Below are 22,498 nucleotides of genomic sequence, written 5' to 3'. Positions count from 1 at the left end.
GTGTAGCTTTTCAAGCTGAAACTATTCTAAATTAAGCCATGGTGATTCCTAGAAGGATGCCAATGCTCAGTCACTTCTTGGAAACCACCGTCAATCATATGACCTCACTCTATTTCAACTTTGGAATAATACCTAGTACTACTGAGTACCGCCTCTTTCCACATCAGGCCACCACCATGTCAGCGCAGCATGGTGCAACTTGGGATGCTGCCAGGAATTACAGGCTGCATGTAAATTACATAGTTTAGTGACAAATTATGTATTTTAAAGTGCCATATTATTACCTCAGAGCCCTTAAAAGGTGTAATTAATCTACACTGGGCTATTTATTTTTGAGAATTGATCATTTTAGGGGTACATGCAAGACTCTTTTTCAAACAGCCATGTCAAGAAATCTGTTCAGTAAAGATTTTCATGGCTGTGCCTCTAAACTTCTCCCTGAACAGCATTCTACCACTTTGACAAGTCTTTCAGTAAGCTATGAAAAGCAGTGTTTTGGCATGTCTCCCTTATGTGTCTGATAGCTGTTTGCTGAGTTTCAGGAAGGCTTACTTTGCCAGCAGGCCTGAAACAATAGAGCATGGTTTGCTCAGCTTGTTGCCTGTTGCTGCTCGGCGTAAGCCTTTGCCTGCGAGAGAGAGAGGGGAACTCCGGTCCTGCCTCCTCCCGCTTCTCCTCCTCCTCCTTCTCCTCCCCCACTCCCTCACCCCTCCTGTTCCCTCCTACTCCTCCTCCTCCTCCTACTCCTCCTCCTCCTCCCCTCTCTCTGATGACTCAGAGAAATGTGCTTGGCTCGGCTTCCCCTGCCAAAGCGCAAACCAACGCTTGATGAAAACGGAGCAAAATTGACAGAAGATTCCTTTATAAGAGTCTGGCTGGATTAAGGCCTTAAACTTTTTCAGATGCACCGAGTTCAATAAGTACAATAAAAGAGAAAGATGTGTAGCTCAATGGGCCAAATGGGTTCATGTTTTGTAACTTATGCATACAAGTTTATGTGCTGTGCAGTCTCGCTGGACAGGTGCCAGTTGAATTGCTGTGGAGCACAGTTGAGAACATCACAGCACTGTTTTAAGACTGCATGTTTATAAAAATTGCTGTGTGCTGCTCAGAACCGCTGAATTGGATAGAAGAGTAACAACAAGATTCAACAGACTTTGACTTTAGAGGTTTAAATAATGGGGAGGCTGATATACCTTGTATACGCATATAGTTAAGACTTTTCGTGATGACTTTATTATTCTCATTGTTTCAGTTTAACCACATGGCATTTTCTCTTGTCTTGTGCCACCATGGCTAATCCATGGCTCTAGAATGCTAAAATGCTAGCTCTGGCATTTCTGACCAGCTCGGCTTCCAACTTGGCCTCCTCCAGTGAGGGAGCTCAGTGGCAACACGTCCACTATGTGCTTGTGCATATATGTAGGTATGTGTACATATGAAGGTGTGTGCTTGTTTGCATGCATTTGTGTGTATGTGCACACAAGTGACTTAGACAGCCACAGTATTGGGCCTTGAGTCTTGTCACTAATCGCTATGCATGCGCTGTCACTGTATGAATCTGCTGCTCTGGATGCTGCAGACCTCCTGTGTGAGCCAAGTGTTACATTTTATTATTTTATATGTGTTACGCCATATGCTCACAATTTCAGCAATAGTTTTCCTCTTCTTAAATTTAAGATTCATCTGCCTGTATTAAAAGGTAGCCTTTAGTGTTTATGGTAATCAGAGACACATATATTCACCATGAAATAGTAAGGTCTGTTATAGTGCTGCCTAATATTACCTTGTGCTCAGAACAGCTCTTGTTAATAACTCATGATAACTGAACACTGTCGCTTTAAGAGAGTGAACCGGCATGGGCATCATTTAAATGGTGAGTGGTTCCTAGTTCACGTGAGAGGCACATGGTTTTCTTAGCATTGTCAGTCATGTAGTTTTTTTTTTTTTTTTTTTTTTTTTCACCCTGTAAACTTATGCACATAATGTGGAAATAAACGTTTGTGGTTTTTTAACCTTACAATGGCTCCGTAGTGGATAATGTGAAACTTAAGCGACTGGACACGAGGAGACCATGAACAAGCTGAATCATGTAGTCTTGGCACCTACACCTCCGCTCTTCTCTTTGTCCATCGTTCTATTTCTCCCTCTCCTCTCTGTCTCTATAGCTGTATCTCACTCTCCCTCCCTCCTTACTTCCACCAATCCCCCCCTCGCCTCCATCCTCCCTCCCAACTGTTGATCTTCACTGAAGTCAGCCCACACTCCATCTCCGCTACTAAGAACCAATAGTGCTTTGTAACAGATCTGGCATGATCTTAGAGCCCTCGTCTGTTTATCATTTTATTTCTGCTCTCTTTTATCACTCCCTTGCTTCCTTTACTTCTCTCTCTCACCCACCTCTGTGTGCTAGAAATTCAATGCAACTAAACCAAAAGCTCGTGATAATTTCTGTCACAAAAAAAAATGGCTTCTTGTCACAGTATGTCCTCTCAGGAGGGCATAAGATTTTCGACTTTGTGAGTAAGAAGTTTGGAAGAAACCCCAAATCCCAAAGATAAAATATCAGAACACGCTGCACACAGATGGTCTAAATGTGCCGATAATGGTGCAGCGGACTTTCTTGGCAGTGCTTTATAATGTATTAGGTTTAACGATTGGCTGTAATATAGTTGGCCGAATACCATAGCTCCTTTAAAGCTAGCACTGTTGAGGGGTCCCCCAGGGCTCATATGTTGGCCCCGCACAGTTTCTTCTCTAGAATAGCATCTGCTTTGTTCTCAGCTGTGAGATATCATCCGTTAGATCACATATCCAACCACTATCCGTCCACACACACACACACACACACACACACACACACACACACAAAAACACTACCAGGGAGGCGATCACACTGGCACAGTCAGTCCAGTCATTCTTTTTCTCACATGCACACAGAGTTGCACAGACATAAACTCACACACACAGTCATGCACACAGCCTATTGGCTTGTGCAACACTGGTGATAAATCTGTGTAAGGAAATGGCCAACTCTGTAAAGGAAAGAGCCAGATCAGGCCAAGACATCCCCCAGCCACTTTGGGTGTTGCTTAAATGTGTGTCCGTGAGTGAGAGAATGTACTTGTTCCTTTATCTATTTATCTATTTATCCTTTGACTTAGTACTCCTGTGTGTGTGTATAATCCCACACAATTATTCCATGCTTTCTGTAAGTGAGTGGACTTGTGTGTGTGTGTGTGTGTGTGTGTGTGTGTGTGTGTCTGCATCTGCGTCTGTATATGCATGCGTCCATGTGTGCGTGTGTCTAAGCACTTGTCAGTGTTTACATGCATGTTTATTCCAGAGGAAATGACCCTTCCATGCTGGCATCCCTAATCAAACTGATTTGGTTTTCTTCTTGTCTCAGTGCTCTAGTTGATATCCAGCATGCCAAATGCAGTGCTGTGTGTGTGTGTGTGTGTGTGTGTGTGTGTGTGTGTGTGTGTGTGTCGTGCAGCACTGCAAGCTCAGAGGTGTTTAATATGGGCGGCCCTGTCGCTGCTAAAGCTCCCTGTGTGAGCCAGAGAGGCAGAGCAAGAGAGCTGCAGCCTGTATGTAAGTGTGTGTGTTTATGTGTGTGTGTATTCAAGCCTTAGACAGAGGCAGAGCGACAGCTTGTTTGAAGCCTGCCACTGAGACTAGCATCAAACACCACCTCAACTGTCTATGCCCTTCAGTCTATCATCACATGCACGCATGTGCACACACATGCGCACACGCACACACACACACACACACACACACACACATACAGACACACGCACACATACAAATACACTAGCACATCCCTGATAGATCTCAGACTCTCTCTTCCTCTCTGATGCGCACAAAAACACACGCTACTTTTTTGATCTTCTTTCATGTCACAAGCAAGGCATGGAGACACATAGAAACAACATCAAACACTCCAAGGCTGCAGCTATTTTACTTTCTCCTCTTCCTCAATTCCTGGCTGAGTGTCTGTCTGTCCTTTTGCCAAACCAGACTACACACACGAACACACACAAAAATACACTCAGGTTGTCTTGTCAGTCAGAATGGGCTTAAACAGGTCGAGAATCTATGCTATTTCCATTTGGACTGGCCTTAGGCAGGGCTTGACAGTAATGGTTGCTGGTTTGAAATCGGCAACCATGCCATGACTGGCAACAACTTTTAAAGTCAGGTTAGTATACCAGGTTATATTTTTATGGTGATTATTTCATGGAGGTTGAAAATAAGCAAAAGAGCATTCAGACAAGCACCATTAAAAACCTTGTATAATAATAATCAACATATTAATTAGTAGACAGATATTATTAACAACCACATTCAATCAAAAATATATATTCAACTTAAAACAAATAATAGCCTACATATCCAACTTATTGCCAAATTGTTGGTAAAAGTGTCATGTCTCCAGCTCAAACATATAGGCCATGGTGCACATGACCTAGATTATTCGATACACACAGCTCCAATAGGAAGTTGAGGGGAGTAAGAATGACTGTCTCTGGTTAAAAATGTGTCAGGGAAATTCCTTTGTGACTCACACTAACTTAGTGTAGGCCTGACCGAGTTGGGGTTGGTTTGAATCTGGTAAAGTCCACCACGCTTTGGTCTCCTCCTCACCCTTAGCCTGCATGAGTGTGTTTGTGCGTGTGTGTGTGTGTGTGTGCATGTGTGTGTGTGTGAGACCGAAAGAGAATGAGGGAGAGACAGGTTTCCACCCCCGCCCAGCATGGTAAGATGTAGTCTGGGTCATGACACTGAGTCATCCTCGCTTTCTGAGCTCTCCTCCTTCTCATTAGTATTCTCCATCATGGCTCCCGTTCTCACCACACCCTATCCTGCCAATGTTACCGTCGTACTTGCTGTAGGTCTACACAGGCCCCTGCAGGGTTTTTCAAAATCTGGGTCAGGACCCAGATGAGAGTTAAGGGAAGATTAAAATGTGCCTCTCAAATATTCTGGAGAAAATTGGTGTGAAAACCTATTGCTTTTGCTTTTTTTTTTCGTTGAGATCCAAAGCCTCCCTGAGTCCCTGCTATGTAAGGTAGTCTGAATAAAGTACTCTGTAGCCTGTAGATATGTCATTTTTCATGCTAAGGAGAGTTGCATCATCCAGATGGCACAGTACTCTCTGAATGATGCAACTCCTGCTGCAGATAAGCAAACACAATAGCCTGCGAAATCTGTCTCGGTTCACAAGGAAAATAATTGTGAAAATGAGTTCAGCACACTCCACCATCCAGGCTCATTAACTGTATACTTGTCAATACACACTGTGGACCTGCACACTGTGGTGACTGTAGCTCTATGCAATAATTGTACATGCTTTAGGCAATACACACTGTTGCCATACACTGCCACTGTATCCACAGTATGTTTTGAGGCAACATGTGCACCGCTATCTTGTTGATTTTGTCTTTCCACTTCTGGCACTGTATCTTTCGAGGGATCTGCGAGCCTTTCAAGTCCATTAGTTTTGAATGAAAAAACACAAGCCTCTCTCTCTCTCTCTCTCTCTCTCTCTCTTTCTCTCTTTATACAGTTAATTTTTTCATAAGGACTATAAGTTTTGACCATGCATGCATTGTTTATTTATTTGGGATTTATCCACATCAGAGTTGCTTTAGTTTTGTTTCATTCCTCAGTTTCTTCTTTAATTTTTTGTTTTCAACTCAGGTATGTTTCAGTTAGTTTCCAAAGTGAGCTTCCTCATTTCAGTTTAGTTTTTATCGTTCAAAAATGTCTAGTTTTAGTTCGGTTTTTCAGAGTTTCAGTATTAGTCTTAGTTTGTCTTTTATATCTATATTATAGTGTGGGAGGTGTTTGTCAGGGTCTAGATTTAAAAAGTTCAGAATAAATATTAAATATAAAAACAACACATTGTGAAGGTAATTGACTCCCAGTCTCAATAAACACCAGCACCAAGGCCTCTGCTGATACATTTGACCAAACTGACAAGACTAAAACTAAAGATATTTTCTGTATTCTGTACATATCTATTGTATATTTTTATTTTATTTTAGTTAGTTTTGTAAGTACACAATATCATTTCCATTATTTTTTAGTTTTTGTTTTTATTTCAATTAACTAAAATGCTTTTTTTCACACCTAGTTTTAGGTTGTAGTTTAGATTTAGTTAACTATAATAACCTTAATCCATACTAGTATTTTTCTGGAACTGGAAGTCCTGGAACTAAAAATATAAAGGCAGCAGTGAAAATGGGTGAGGCACAGAAGGTCAGCACTAATGTCTGGGTGAATATTGTTTCTCATTGTGTAAATGTGCATTGTGCATTGTGCATTAAAACCAAAAAATGCTTCTTCTTCTTCTGCTCTGCTTCTGTCATTTAATCACTGCTCTAAATTCATATGCAGGACAAAAGATTTCAAGGCAACAAGCACAGCAACAAACTGAAACTTAAACGTTAAGCTAGCCTACATTAGAGTCTCATCCCACCCTGTTTTTAAAATATCAGCTGCTCCAAAACCTGTTACTACCTTCCAGCATTTAAGATGTAACATTAGCACCCACCATTTTTTTTCTCCATATATTTATACATACATACATGCATATACTGTATTTATATGTGTGTATATATGTGTGTGTGTGTGTGTGTGTGTGTGTGTGTGTGTGTGTGTATACATATATATATGTGTGTCTGTGTGTGTGTGTATAATTTGCTGTATTAATTATTCAGCTTGTTTTATTTTCACTGTATTTACTGTATGTTTTGTTTCATCAGGTTTTATGCTCCATGTTTTATGATGTTTACTTTTTTAGGTTCTTAATTTGCCATTGCCCTTGACAGTGTGTATCATTTTAACTTGTTGTGTAATGCACTTTGTAACTATGTTTTGAAAAGTGCTATTCAAATAAAGTTAATTATTATTGTTATTACTTTGGCAAAACAGTATATTACTTCCTAAATTATGACAGCATGCCAAAAAAAAAAAAAAAAAAAAGAATTTGAGAATAAAGATGTGGTGTTACTAGAGTAAAGTCTCAATGTTACTAGGGGTTGTAATTTAAACAAGAATAAATTTCTAATATTCCATTAATAAAAATTGCAACTTTTAGACAAACAAAAGGAAAGTTACACACTGGAGAGCAGCCTGTTTGGACGTCAGAATGAGGGATGTGGAGGATGTGGGTCGCTGTTTGTATTTTACGCCTCCATCCACAGCACAAAACAATTAAAAACCATCAATGCAGCCATTTATTATGATACCATGGGGCTTTAATTTATGCTATGAAACCATGTGCCACATTGCTTTGGTGGCGCACAGGGCACTGGACTTCTCCGTTTTGTCTCTTTGATGTGACCATCAATGGGTTTGTTTTTTTTTTTTGTTGTTTTTTTTTTTTGCACATCCGTTTGTTGTCTCAGTAAAATTGATGCTGATCCGCCAGAAGAACAAGTACTTCATCATTTATGAAACCTATAACTTAACCAAATTATGCACATCCCTCATTTTGACGTGCACACTGACTGCTCTCCAATCATGACTCGTCCTTTTATTCTGAAGCTAGGACTTTTATTCGCACAATATTATGACTTTATTCTTGTCATATTACGGCTTTATTCTCAAAATGTTCCTTTTTTTTTCCTACAGTGGCCGTCATTATGATTTTTCATTGTTGGCAAGCAGATGTGGTATAAGCAGGATAATCCATTCCAAATGTGTTAAAAACCCTCCACGTTATGCATTAAAAAACTTTTTCAGCACACACCTCACTGTGGATTATCTCTTACATGCGTTATGTATACAGTGCTACACAGACTGCGGGCCATGGCTGTTCCCACACATCCCAATACATCATTCACATCAAATTCATTCAGAACAGAAACATTTGAAACCGTGTTGCTTTTTTTTTGTGGCACAAAGAGTCGTGGGTTGGTCTGCTTGAACATTGTAGCACCTGGATTTTATTACACATGAATACGCACTCTTGGCACATACATTTTCATTCCAGCTACAGCATCGAGCCAACGTTTTTCTAAGTAAGTCTCCAGAGATTCAATATTTCATTTTCAAGAAAGACCTGCAAACAGTGAAAGTCAGAGTTGCTCCAGGCAAGAAACATCATCAGGTAAAATGTACAGGCATGCCATTCATGTCAATCACCTTATGGCCTAGATAGTGATTGTAAGACTGTGCATACATTGGGCCTTTGCCAGTGTAAACATATGTTTGGCTGTGCCGTCACAGCCCATTGAGCTGACTGAAATAACTCTGAGTCACAAGTGTGTCCCTAATATGTGGGAATCTGATCTGCGGCATGTTAAAACTTTTATGACTCTCCCTGTTTTCCTTACATACATGCAAATCTGATACTGGAAAATTTGACATTCAGTGTGCACATGCATGGTTTTGTTGAAATTCTTGGCCAAACTTTGCAGGAGTATGTAAAGCTTTTGGCTCATGTAAGCGTTGATTATTTGCTTAGAGGGTTTTTTTTTGGTATGTTTCTCTTCTAGACAGCAGTCAGCAGTGGACGTGCAGAGACGGTTACCCTGCTGGAATGGATGTCAGGGGAGGAAGGTTTGAAAGCATGAATAATTGCCTAATATCTCTCAGGGTAGCAAGTTTCCCTGGGGATCCCCTCTGCCCCCCAGCCTTCATCCTCACAATATCAAAGGAAATGTGTTGAATAATCAAGTTGCTTTTTGACTGGGAACTTGACCCCCATACCCTGAGAGAACATTCATGCACTGAAGGCAGCTCTTTCAGGCAAATTACCTCAACTGTTAGATGAAACAGGAGGCTTTTCTTTGATAGGCTCCTTTCCCGGACTCCTTGCCTCGTCTCAGTTTGTTCAGGGCTGTCATTCTTTGGCGTGGGCTTTCATTTGTAGGCTGAGCAGCAGGACACACTTAACTTCTATACAATATAAGTCAAGAATGCCAAAAAAAAAAAAAAAAAAAAAAACTTGTTGAAGCTATTTTTTAACAAGACCAAACTTTTCACCAACTCAAAACTAAACTATGCATAGTATTTTCAAGAATTTGAATGTGTGTTAAAGGAAATTTTATTAAAATATTTGCCCTTGGGTTGCATATCTGCTTATAATCTATGCCTCAGGTGAAGACAGCTTGCGGAAGTTTGTTCAGTAAGAGGTGACTTTTAGAAAGTAGTGCGGTGGAAAAGATCATGAGACCAAAATGCCGCAAATCAGAAAGTTTAAGGTCTTTTTATGGAGTTATCACACTCTGCACATGGTGTCCACACTAGTGTACTACTTAGAGGCCCTGACCCACAGAGGACTTCCTTCTATGTGGTATGTTGGTGTGAACACTGGCACAGAGCCAAGAGAAAACATATTTAAAGGAAAATTGTGGCTATTTTCAGCTTACGCATTTTTTCCTACTTTGTGCTGTCACCAGTTGTTTGTGTTCAAAATCTTGCCGCTTATACATCACCGCAAGGTTTTTCATTCCTTCAGTTTCACTGGTAGTGCTGCTCTCCTATGTACACTCAAGAGCCAGAGCAAGCTCCAACTTGAACCCAAAAAGCAGATAAAACACGTCTTTGCAACACAATAACACTTGCACTACAATGGGGCCTGCCTACATCTGAGCTTCTGATTAATCATCGCCTGAAACTTGTGTATATTGCAGTATTAGATACGTTGTTTTTAGCTAGTTTGGTCATCTTGGAAAGAAGACTCTTCAGGAACTCTGATGCTGCATTTAAGTTGCACTGTATGATCTGTAAATACAAATTGCTGAGTTGGAAAATCCATTCACATCAACCTCCTAATGGCAATGACAAGTAAGATTTGTGTTGTTGTTGTTTTTTTTTTTTTTTTTTTTCAATGGGCTCCTGTATCTCTCATCTGGCACCACAAATTGCAGAAGTGTGTAAACACATACATTAAACATAGCAGGAAATCCAGCAATGTCGAAAGTGCGAGGTACTGAAAATCAAAATGACTTCTATTCACACAGACAAAGTGAGACATATCCACTTGAGTTAATTTATGTTTGATTTTAATTTCAAATACAAATTATTTCGAATGTGGGTGCTTCAGTGAATAAAAGGCATTAAGAACGCTTTGAAGCCGAGCAATGAAATCCCAAAATGACATGAGTGCAGCAGAAAACCAGTGACTGAACACAAGTGATATACTGAGCATAATTATCATGATGGTAAGAACTAGGAAAATAAAGCCCAGGTTGAGAAAAAAGGGAAGAGACCCTTCAGAGCAGAAAATCAATGAGCAGAGACATACGCATGTACTGGTTAATATATCAGTATGTACAGATGTGCGCTACACTATGTATAACATTATTAAAACATGCCCAAGTCTTGTGAGTTAAAACATGCTCTTCAACTTTTACTCAGTGTAGCTACTCCAAGCAACAGCAACATGCAGCACCATAAACCAGTGTTAACTGGAAGGTCCCGACCCAGGCTTGCAAAAGCTTGCAGGCACTATCACTGACTTCTGCCCATAAACATGCAAGACCTTTAGCCATGCTTCCAGTTGCATACACTAAACTAACTTTGGATTCTTACCAACCTCCGATATGCATCTGTTTTTGGAGAAGATTAACTGGTTTTGCCTTTGAGCCAGATGACATTTCAATCAGATGAAAACAGAGGTCAGTTTAGGAGAATGCAACACTATAAAAAAAAAAAAAAGACAGACTGATATGTCAGGGCCAGAGTCCAGCAGAGGAAACAAGCCCAGTCATCACAGAATCACCCAGGGACTGCAGATCAAAAAAAATGCCAAAATAAATAAATAAATAAATAAATAAATTACACTGACCAGACCCTTTTTCATCAAACTCTGACACACTTGCAATTGCATTGAGTAAATATCCCTACCCTTGTGAAATAAGCTAGCAAAATGTTCAAACCATTATAGACCAGAGGGGACGGGCCTGTGAAAAGGCCAAAGAGGCGCGGTGACGCTGTGTCATGTGGGGCAAAAAGGAACTAAGGCATTGTTTGAGTAAGGAAGTAATAGTACTTGTTTTGCTCCTATGGTCTTAATCCTGCTGCCTCTCATGTGTGTCTCTCCTTGTCTCTTTTACTCACTCCCATACATGCATGAACACACACACACACACTCATGCCTCAGCAGCAGGCTGTGTGATGTGGTGGGAAGACCTCAGGAGGTTTGGCTCCTGGTGGTTTCTGGGAGCAGCACCAGAATGGCGACGTGATCCACACCCGGCAACTGGATTGGTTCAATCTGGTCTCGCCGCAGCCATGGCTATCTGGTTCTGCCTGGAGATTGAGGGGAAAGGGAGCAGGGGAGGGGGGGTGAAGTAGGCAGGGCATTTTTATTAAGAGGCAGGCTGGCTATAGTTGATCAGGAGTTTGTGTGTGTGTGTGTGTGCGTGTGTGTGTGTGTGTGTGTGTGTGTGTGTGTTGAATGGGGCTTTTTGTTCCAACATGACTCACTGTGTTCTAGCCACGGTTGGTGCCTGAAGGGAGAGATGGAGGGAGGGAAAGCAGCAGAAGAGAGAAAGAGTTGATGTGGTTAAGTCATTAGGAGACTGCATGTTCTGTTGCTATGTCAGGCATCGGCCTACTTCTCTTATGAATCAATAAGCCAACTGCTTGCCTGAGAAAGAGAAAAAGAAAGAGACACTGGATAAAGTGAGAGGGGATCTATCTTTTGGTGCGCCTGGCTCCCGATCGCTTCACCTCTAAGCCGAGTCCTCTTTGGTCAGCGTGAACCATTGACTCAAAAATATCCTGAGAATCAACATCAGTCAAAACCAGATGGGACATGTGATTTCTCACTACTGCCAATAAATTTGCCGGCTAATTTTTATTGAGTTGACATCCATAATCACATTTGCGATGGTTCTCATTACTCTGCGAAAACAGTTGAATTCAACGACCAAAAAAAAAAAATGTTTCTTTGGTTATGTTTCTTAGAAACCGGTAGCCTGGCATCGCCATGAGTTTGCAGATTCGTCTGGTTCCCAGGCAAAGAAACCGGTGTTTGTCTGTGTTTGTTTACAAAAATTGGTGCAGTAAACAGAAAGAATTTTGGGGGGCTGCCTGCAATTTTTTTCCCACCATTTCCCTACCATTTTTCAAAACTGTCCGCGAATCAAATGGCTGCCACCTGTCGCATGCACACATTCGCATACGTACACTCACATAAACACACACGCCACCAGTTTTTTCCACTGCCAAGCGTATATTTAGTGCAGTTGAGGACTCTGGAGTGTTCTCCTCGTGTTTCCGGCTGGAGTCGAGGGCACAGGTGTTTTCTTGCCACCCTGAGCACACCAGGACCTCTCGTCTTGGTTTGCATAGCCAACCCTCCCCCCCCTCACCACCGCCCCCCATGTTTCCCCGGCCCTCATTGTCACCCAAGTGTGAAAGAAACCTCCTCTCGAGGCCCACCCGTGGCCACCTCTCTGAGACTCTCTGCGCGGCGGTCACGCACATGTGCCCCCACCACCCCTGCACTCCAGCTCCGTTTGCCATGGATGTTTCAAAACCATCTGACCTGGCTGTGCTAACGGGTGGCTATTTTGAGATAGGGATGACAAAACCGTCTGCTCCTCGCAACAGCCATCGGAAAAAACGGGGGTTGATTGCTAAGGGGGGAGTGCTTGCTGGGTGAGTCGGTCGAAAGGGAGCAGTGGGATCCTCCTGTTTGTGTGTGTATGCACAGAGACATGGCTGTGTGTACGTGTGTGCATAGCGTACCAGACCAGTGACCAAGTGTAGTCTGAGAGTCATGTGTCGCTGTAGGACATAGGGATTGCTGTTGAAATTGGAGATTTCACACTCTTGCAAAACTCAGACAGACGCTAAAGTCCTCTTTATCGCTGTTTGTCCAGTTGTCATTTTAGCCTTTAACCTACATCACTTTCAGCATCGTGGTGTTATAACGGCTGAAATTGGATGTTTGGTTGCCAAAGCATGAGACCCCGCACACTTTTTGCATTGATGCTAATTTGCACAAACCTGTGCTTGTAGTTGTGATGCTTAGAACATGGCCAATTTATGGATATTCAAACTAAATTCTCAACACTTAGCCATTTAGCTTGTGGCGGTCGGTGCACAAACCTCTTTAAGCGCCTGTGCTTTATGGCTTTTTTAACACAGATAAACAGCCCACAGTGAAATACACACTCAGGCCCTTTGGGAAAGAGCCTGATCAACAGGTTGAGCAATGGAACATGCCAGCGACTGAACGGAGCAGCGCTCTCTTTGCATGTGAAACACCATCTCCCTCTGTGGGATTTGACAAATGGAAGTATGTATGGTGGTCAAAGTTAGACAGGCATGATTTCGTCCTGGCGCTCTCTCACCTATAACTAGTTCAGAGAGCAGCAGACTTACGACATCGCATCACAACAAACCTGGCTTCTCTCCATTGGCTCCCTGTTTGATTTAAATTTTATTTTAAGTATTTATTTGATTTTACTGATCACTTTCAAAGCTAGGTTTTCTAGGTGTGGCCACAAACTACATAATAGAAATGTTGACCCCATGTGAGCCGGTTTGCAGCCCCAGATCTTATGGCTGCTCCAGTTTTGAGGCTTCAATCTAAAGGCGACCATGCTTTTGCTGTCATGGCCGCTTGGCTTTGCAGCAACCTGCCTGAGGAGATTACTTAATGAGTCAGTGACTTCTTTTAAATCTCTTAACACCCATTTTTATAGACCTGCTTTTATGTGATGTCATCTTTTTATTACTGTTATTCTTTTAAATGTCTTTATTTATATTTGCACTTTCTATTGTTTTGTTTTTTTTACTGTCTTTTTATCTCTTTTATCGTCTTTATCTTTCATCCTCCTTAAACTGTGTTTTTACGTCTTTTGTCTTTTTGTTTTAACTTTATCTTAACTTTACCAGAATTTTGTCTTGCTTTTGTTTGGCCTTACTGTTTGGCTTTCTGCGGTTATATTGCTTTCTGAGTATCCTGCTTTTGCTGTGCAGGTCAAAACACTTTGTAAACTGTGTTTTTAAAGGTATATAAATAATGATATTCTTATTCTTATGCATTTTGATTAGGCTTTGAAACCACACACACACACACACACACACACACACACACACACACACACACACACACTCCCCCACCGGTCAGCTTTCACGTTAGTAATATTGTTCCATACCCAAGTTCACTTGCGTATCTACACACTCCAATATGGGCAGAGTGAGAGAGAGAGAATGCAGATGGTGTTCGGGCGAGCCTGGCAGTGAATGAAGAGAGGGAGCCGTCCACTTCTGTGTTTGGTCCGGGGGCCCGAGTCCCTAATGCGAAAGCTTAACTTAACTTAGCGAGTTGAAATTCTAGGCCCATGGGCAAAGCGTTTCTTAAGTTTGAGAGGTGTTGCAAAGTGGCCGCATTATGAGGAAAGTGTCAACGCTGAGACTGAATTTATAGCAACATTTAGGAATATTGTGACATTTCCTGAGAAGATGAATGCATATGGTATTTCATTCTTGTACCTCTGATGTAACAGTTTCCATTTTCTATTTCCTTTCTTATGTTCTATTTATTATATATGCACACTTAATGTCCATAATTGTATATTGTATATAGGAGTGTGTATATATACTTTCTATTTTATTTCTATTTTTACTTGCACAGTGCTGGAGTTGTCACCATTGCATTTCACTGCTGCTGTACTTAACCAAATAAAAAACTTGAACTTGAACTTGAAATATATGTTCAATTTATTGGAATTTGATGGAATTTCTTGTATCCATTCATTTGTTCATCTCGCAGCAGCAATTTGCAGATATTTTTAGTGATTTGCATGAAGGTTTACATGTTATTGTGTGGATGATAACATTTTATATGCACACATGCACACACACACACACACACACACACACATACACACAGGGGACTGGTCTGCAAAGTGAGTGGGCCAGTTCCTCCTACTATTTTTCTTAATGTATCCCCTGTGTTGGTGGTGTGGAGCTGCCAGCATTGTTCACTAGCTAGACTGGACACTAACAGCTGTGTGTACTTACTGAGGATAAACACACAACTCTCTGCAGACATTTTAGCCTGTTGCCGGCCTAAATGAGTAGGTTATTGTAAATGGTGTGTGTTTTCAATGTAGGATGTGTAGAACTGTATTCGAAGCTTGTAGGTGTTGAGTTCGTGCGGCTTCCTGCCTTTGCTGTTTCGTGTGTGTGTGTGTGTGTGTGTGTGTGTGTGTGTGTGTGTGTGTTCAGTATCTGGCAGAAATGCAGAGGCAGCATAGATAAGGCGTGTCTGCATGTTTGCAAATCCTAGGCTGATCCCGCTGGGCCGTGTGAATGGTTCCTCCGATGCGGCTCCAGGGTGGGGATCGTCTGTTGTATGACTGGGCCTCTTGATGCAGTTCCTGGGTCAGGCTCGCAGGCATTATGGGTAGGCTTCACGATGCTGCTCCGAGGTGTGGCTCATCGGCTACTTCTGAATGGGCCACATGATGCAGCTCTCGGGTGAGGCGCGCCTCCGGGCCTTCCGCAGCTGAAGTGCTTTGTATATCTTTGACAGAAACTCCAAAGTCCATTTCCAAAAAAAGTGAACGAAATGGAGCGATGCCTGCGAGCTAGTCCAGGCACTGCTGCATACACACTTGACACGCCTCAGTCTCCACACATCATCAACCATACGCACCCTTGCAATTTGGCAGACTATTTAAGCTGCAAAATTTCACAACTCTCCCTCTGACATGTCAACACCGCTGCTGCCCTGCATAGCTGCCTGCTCTTTCAGTCCCTCCACCACCTCAGAATCGACCTGTGAGCTCCAGCTACAGGAATATTTCATCAGTCCCCAAAATGTAATCCCATCTAAGGGGAGAGATGAGCTTGGAGCCTAAATGCCAAACTCGAACTATATCGTGCTGCTGTAATAAAACGTTTCAAATCTGAGTTGTCTTACTGAGCTGGATGTCAGTTTCCTTCACTTTTTCTCCAAAATCTTTTCACCCCACTGCTAAAGTGTGTCTTCGGATTTCATAAGATTTTGTATTAAGTTGTTAAAAGGATCAGGGTTAAAAAAAAAAAAAAAATGTCACAGTTAACTACAGTCATGCAGATTTAGTTTATAACAAAACCAGCTTTTATTGAAATGCAGTAAGCTTATGATAACACTTTTTTAATCCAAGGCAAATCAAATTTGGCTTGTTTCCAGCAGCTCATTGTATTTTCTTCCAGGCTTCATGTGACATTCCCGAGCAATCACCATTTGCCTTGTTCAGAGCAGTTCATAATTTGCCTGGGGGGCGGAGGGGCGGCTTGAAGGAATTTTGTGGTTTTCCAAACTGTGCCTCGGGAGCAGAACTTAACCACAGATTCCTCAGACATGACTAACAGTGATATCAATACATAGCAGATAAGGTAGTGAATACTGCTATATTTAAAGAGGGGCTTTTTTTTTTTTTTTTTTTTTTTTCTTTTTAGTCGGCAAAGTTGCAACATTTCTCTCATTCCTCTTTCTGGTCACAACACTTAAACTTTTATTTTTTTATTTCTTTTTTAAGAGACAGCATTTCACAGAACAGAGCAGAACAGAAGTATGTAACATACCATAACATCTCCAACATAACCATCCAGCTTATCAAACATGATTTGTGTGAGAGAACAGTGGATTTGATATGCGTGGAATGTCTGACTCATTATCCTGTGTGTGTGTGTGTGTGTGTGTGTGTGTGTGTGTGTGTCAGTCACACCGTAAGGGAAGCTGAGCTAAACAAGGTTAGTTAGATCATTTGCACATTTATTCTCCCTGACTGAGTTTGGGGGCCTGTCTCTTTAGCACTCACTTTGCATAAAGCATAGAGGCCTAAACTGCTCTGTTTTACATAGCAGTTTGAGTGCAGCGACATTTCCAACAATGTTTTCAGAAACTGGAAAAGCACCTCAAATAACCATGTGTGCTTGTGTGTGTGTGTGTGTGTGTGTGTGTTAGAGTTGCTTTTTGGCATGTTACATCAGCCTCTTGACTATTTTCGAACACAGCAGATGTTCTGAAAAATGAAGTATTTCATTATTGCCTCGATTATCCAGAGCTTATTTACTGTGGAAACATAAATCACAATATAGACTCATACACTATAGAATATGCTTTACTGGTGTGAATGTTGTCATCACTGTTCACACGAAGCCTCTCCTCCTTCAAAAATGCTGCTCCCACCTTTATGACAGTCATAATTTGTGTGTGTGTGTGTGTGTGTGTGTCTGTACTTTGCATGCATATACCGTGGGCGTCCACATGTGGGTAGGTGTGTCTACAACGCATACAATGCAGCATATATTTTTAAGAATAACAGGCGAATCAGACATTTTCCATTTCCTTATCTTTTCCATTTCCCAAAACACTTTATTGGGAGGCATGAGGACTTTGTGCTGGCTTGCATGTTGTTGCATTAGTTTGTTCAGTTAGTCGGCGTCCAAGACAAAGACAAGCAACAAAAACAAAATGGACTAAAACAAACAAACAAAACATAGAAATAGAATAGAATAATGAGTTCAAGCTGGTGTGTATGTAATAAAGGAGGGGCAAAAACAGTTTTTGGATCGATGGATGGATAGGTGGATGTGTGTTTGTGTGTGTGTGTCTTGTGATCAAGATAATGGGGGTAGGGGTGTGGGCACCGAATAAGAAAAGGCTCTATCTTTCTATCTATATTCCTTTTATGCACAGAGAGAAAAAATAGAGATCATATAAAAATCATTTATATGATCATTTAAAAGTGTGTGTGTGTGTGTGTGTGTGTGTGTGTGTGTGTGTTTTATGGGTTATGGATGTGGAGAACACTCCAACACAGAGGACTCCAACACAGTTAATATAATTTCGAGAGGAATCTTTATTCAACAATACCATCACACACAATTGTTCAATTCAAGAATTCAACATTGTATTTAGTCCAGCTATTTATATACATCTACCCATCAGTTCATTAATTCATCCTTCATTCACCATTCAAACCAATGTTTCCAATCATATATGTCTGTATTTGTCCACCCAGCCCTTTGTCTCCCCATTCATCCATTGATTCCTGCTACAAATAGGCAAGGTCACTTATACTAGGCCCACGATTCCGGGCTTTTTAATCAGATTTCATACAGCTACCATACCAGACAACTGGGGCTTTTCATATCTTGACTGTGGATGAACCCAATAACCTTGTGTTAGTGAACACTACTCGAATTTAAAGGGCTCTGGGTGGATGGTTGCCAGCTGCCTGGGGGCATTGCCTCTCAATGACGCTACCTTGTGATGGGACAGCCAGCTAGCCTTTACACACATACTCACACACACACACACACACACACACACACACACACACACACACTGAGACACACACATACACTTCTGCTCAATTTGATTTCACCCTTTTGGTTACACTTTGCCAGCCTATTCCAGTGATTAACCAAATCAAAGAGAGATCATGTGGGTCCTGAGAGGATGTTCAGTGGTAAACTTTTACAAGCCTCATCTCCTTTTCCTCTCCCTGGCCTCATTTTTACTGAACCCTTTTCACTCAACTGTAGTTGTGTAACAATTTGTTTTATTAGCCTGTTTTGACACCTGCAGCAGCATATTAACGGCCTGGTTATGAAACTTAACATGCACCAGATAAATATAAAAATTTTTTTTATTTTGTTTTCTTTTTTTTTTTTCTTTTTCTTTTTACCAAGCCTGAGTCCAGATGGAACATTTTGAAAGCATGTTGCTTCTTTAATTTTATGTATTTCCTATTGAGACAGGATATATAACACTCATTCATTCAAACTGAAAACCAGTGGGATATTAAAAGGGAGAAAGGTAGTTTTATTTGATGGAGGAAAGGGGTGGGATTGTGGAAAATTACATAATGAGGTTAAAATTTCACTGTAACTCCAAAACAGTTGCAAAGATGTGGCGAATACATCGGTACTGCTGGGAAGTCAGGTTTCTCACTGCGACTGAGATAGCATATAGAGAGATTGCCACAGCTGTCAATGACACAACATGACAAGAATATCAAGCGCTGATCTCATTACGGCATTACGAGATACACTGACGTAGAGATATCACCATTGAGACAGTGAAATGATACAATTTCACCAGACACGGACACAAGATCTGTCACTGAGATGAAACAGAATACAACTCGTGTCACTCCTGTCACTGCGTGACTCCATAGCTGTGTGGGGTAAAGACTTGGGGGTAAATGTCTAATATAGACTAACCACGCTCATTAAGAAACATTTAGCCCTCTAGGTAAAACATTTATAGGGCGTGACAAAATTTCAAAGGCTTAATTCTTGAAAACATGGCTTGGAAAAGAACTTCTTCTTTGCGCTTCATTCCCTTCGGTTCACGCCGCTCTCCTCGGGCTAAGGCATGATTTACTGACAGTGAGCCTCCATGGCTGAATGTTTTAAAGGCAGGGGATTTTGGTTCAGATATTTTATGGTCTTTGAACCACGAGACATGGCGTGGCGAACGGGAAGGAGACCTCATGACTGCCGACAGACGGGACAGGCGGGGAGGCACAATCTCCCCCCTCAGCTCTCTCTGTGGGACGCTTTTGTCCGATAAGAGGTTGCGCTCCACACCCGATTCGTGTCATGTGCTCCTCATTGCATGGCAACCAACACAGGACAACAGGGATGTGTTTGTTTGTTTCTGTGTGTCTCCATAAGTCAGACAGAGCAAACGTGTCTACATCTACGTGTGTCTGTCTTGTGCTCATCGTCTAAGAACTTCACCTACACTGCTGAAGCTCATGTCCACTTCTTAGCACTTCTTCGCATGACAGTGTGTTCGTCAGTATTTTGTCAGCCTCTGTCCAAGTGTGTGTCTTCTTTGCTGCATAGTTTAAGTGTTAAAGCATGTGCTGGACTGGAGGAGAGGTGCTGTGTGCCTGCAAGTGGGTGTGTAAGGTCTGGGTCAAGGCTTTTTAGTACTGTAGGACCTTCGCTCAACTCTGAGGGACTCTTACTACACACCCACGCCTCATTCTATTAGACTCTGGACCACATCTACATTCCTGTGATTAATGCAGACACACGCCCAATAGTGACGCATGCACACACATGCACACACACACAGACACACCAAGACACAATATATTGTTGCAGTGAGGTTAAAACCACCTAACTCCAACATGCAATTTTTCTTAGGCTGAATACCATGGATTTTTTAAAAACATACGTTGAGTTTGAAAAGGTTTCATTGGGCCAAGAGGGTCCAGAATTTTCTCAACACATCGAGGAACCATGAAATCTATCCGCTGAAGTGAAAAGTTACAAGAGTTACAAGGTTTTCACAGGACACTGGTGATAAATACAGAAGTGCACATATATCAGGATACAGCACACACACACACACACCTACCTCTGTCTAATGCATTCATACCAACCAATCACGAAAGTCATTTCCTTTCATCGTTACGAGCGGACAGCAGCAACAATTCATTCTTATTCAGTCTTATTCCAAGTTTATGTTTTTTTTTTTTGTTTTGTTTTGTTTTTTTCATGATTTGGGTTGGGTATTGAAGGTTGTGGGATCAGTTCCTCCCCTCTGTGAACTCAGACTGCTGGCTTCACATCATCATCTTGGGACGGCATGTAGGCGATCCTGTCTGAACCGTAATGAAAAAAGATTGAATTAGAAATGCGCGTACTCATACTGGCGCACCCATGCAGCTGAATACAGATTACTGTCTCTTTACACAGAATACATACACTCACATACTTATGCTGTCTCTCTCTCTCTTATGTGCACACACACATGCACACACACACACGCATACACACACAGTCTGCTAAGCTCTTAATCACAAACACACTCATCTCCACTATACATGTTTACCCAGACAGATCAATCCAGGGGGGTCCAGCAGCTGAAGGACTTTGACCTTAAACTCACCCTGAGAGATGGAGCTGATGTCAGGGGGCAGGAGGGTGCTAACATGGACACATTACTTTTTTTTGTGTGTGTGTGTGTGTGTGAGCACAGTGCACGTGTGTGCTTTTGTTTGCTTATCGTGTTTGTGTTTGTGCGTGTGTGTGTGTGTACAAGAGGCCACCGTGGTGCTAACTCGCAGAAAGAGGTTAGGAACACAGTACATGGGAGAGCTGTGTATAAAGTGGCCTCCAGAGGGACTGCACTCACGCGGAGAGACAGAACTCCTGTTGGAGAAGTATTTTTAATAATAAGAATAAGAATAAGAATTGACATCTTTATTTGTACAGCACTTTTGCAAACACAAAGTGCTGTACACGGTTGAGCCAAATAAAAAGGCAAATAAAATCGGACAATTAAAATAATGCAAGAACAAAATGAAATAAAATCCCTGACAATAACGATAACACAAAACAACTCCACAACAAGAGCAATAATGAAGCAAATAATACATGTTGGAAATAAAATGGAGCGCTAGAATTAATAAAACGCTTTTATTTTTTTTTTATTATTTAAAAAATGGCATTGAGTCTGCAAGCCTCAGATTCTCAGGCAGGGAGACCACAAACGTCCAGTCAGCTATTAGGTGTGTGTATGTGGTGGCATGTGTCTGCATGCCTACATACAGTGTGTGTGTATTCTGCTTGATCTGTCAACATGTATGTGTGTCCCATCCATGTGTGCGCCTGCAAGCCTGCATACATGTATAACGCTGTCTGCATGTGTATGTGTGTGTGTGTCTTCGCGTTGCTGTGCGAGAGTGTGTGTGTGTGAGAGTGTGTGTCATGATCATGAGCTGTAACTCACTGTGACTGTGAGCCGAGGCCCCTGGCAGGGAAAACTGTAGGTCTGGCAGGTCTCAGCAGGACTCTGAGGCAGGCAGCTCAGCCCGGCTCCGCTGGTGGCTGCGAGTCCTTCTTCTTCCCCGTGTCACACTAAAGAGCCGCTCAAGACAACTCGCAACTGGAAGGCCTCCAGTGTGAGAAAAGGAGAATGTCATCATGTCAGAGGCAGCATTTTCAACGCAGCGGTTAAGGCTCTTGTGGCAGCACTGTCCCCTGGTTATTTTGTTCCTTTCGTTTCGGACGTACAACATTTCCCAGCGCTCAACTGTCTTGAACACGCTATGACGAGACGTGACCAGATATTTCACTCTTCATCTACAGCCATGTTTATTTCCCAATTTTGGTTTAGGGCCAGATGTTGTGATGTAACGTGTAAATCTATACCAGGCGTTTCCCCGTGATGAATGCTAGTGCACTATTTCCTATTTGCAGACCATTCTTCTTCATCCTAAAGAGATGGCAGGAGTGCAGCACCTAGCAGAACCCGGGTGAACTCGATCACCAGCTCTTTAACAAGAAGCCCAAGAACAAATACACTGGATTTCTAAGAAAGCGTCCAAGTAATTCAGCTGGATAACCAGCAATTTCATGGCTGCACGTCCAGCTCATGGCTTTCTTAACAATTCATCCCCTTAATCCGTAGCACATCCCAATTTCTTCTGTCTCTTATGTCAATTTATAATAAAATAAAGCAGAAAGACCAGAACAAAAAAATCTTAATCCTCTG

General features: G+C 41.9%; 1 long non-coding RNA gene across 1 annotated transcript; it reads right to left on the bottom strand.

The window, feature by feature from the left end:
* Positions 1 to 20,497: 20,497 nt before the first annotated feature.
* LOC115360854 (uncharacterized) lies at positions 20,498 to 22,288 on the bottom strand. The gene is made up of 2 exons (XR_003928366.1): positions 21,734 to 22,288; positions 20,498 to 20,603 (listed from the first exon to the last, which is right to left on the bottom strand). It is a non-coding gene; the product is annotated as an uncharacterized LOC115360854 (long non-coding RNA).
* Between the last annotated feature and the right edge of the window lie 210 nt (positions 22,289 to 22,498).

The sequence above is a fragment of the Myripristis murdjan genome, chromosome 1 (assembly GCF_902150065.1).
Source record: "Myripristis murdjan chromosome 1, fMyrMur1.1, whole genome shotgun sequence".
Taxonomy (NCBI): Eukaryota; Metazoa; Chordata; class Actinopteri; order Holocentriformes; family Holocentridae; genus Myripristis; species Myripristis murdjan.
The sequence above is the reverse complement of the archived record's forward strand: the minus strand, read 5'-3'. Positions and strand labels throughout refer to the sequence as shown.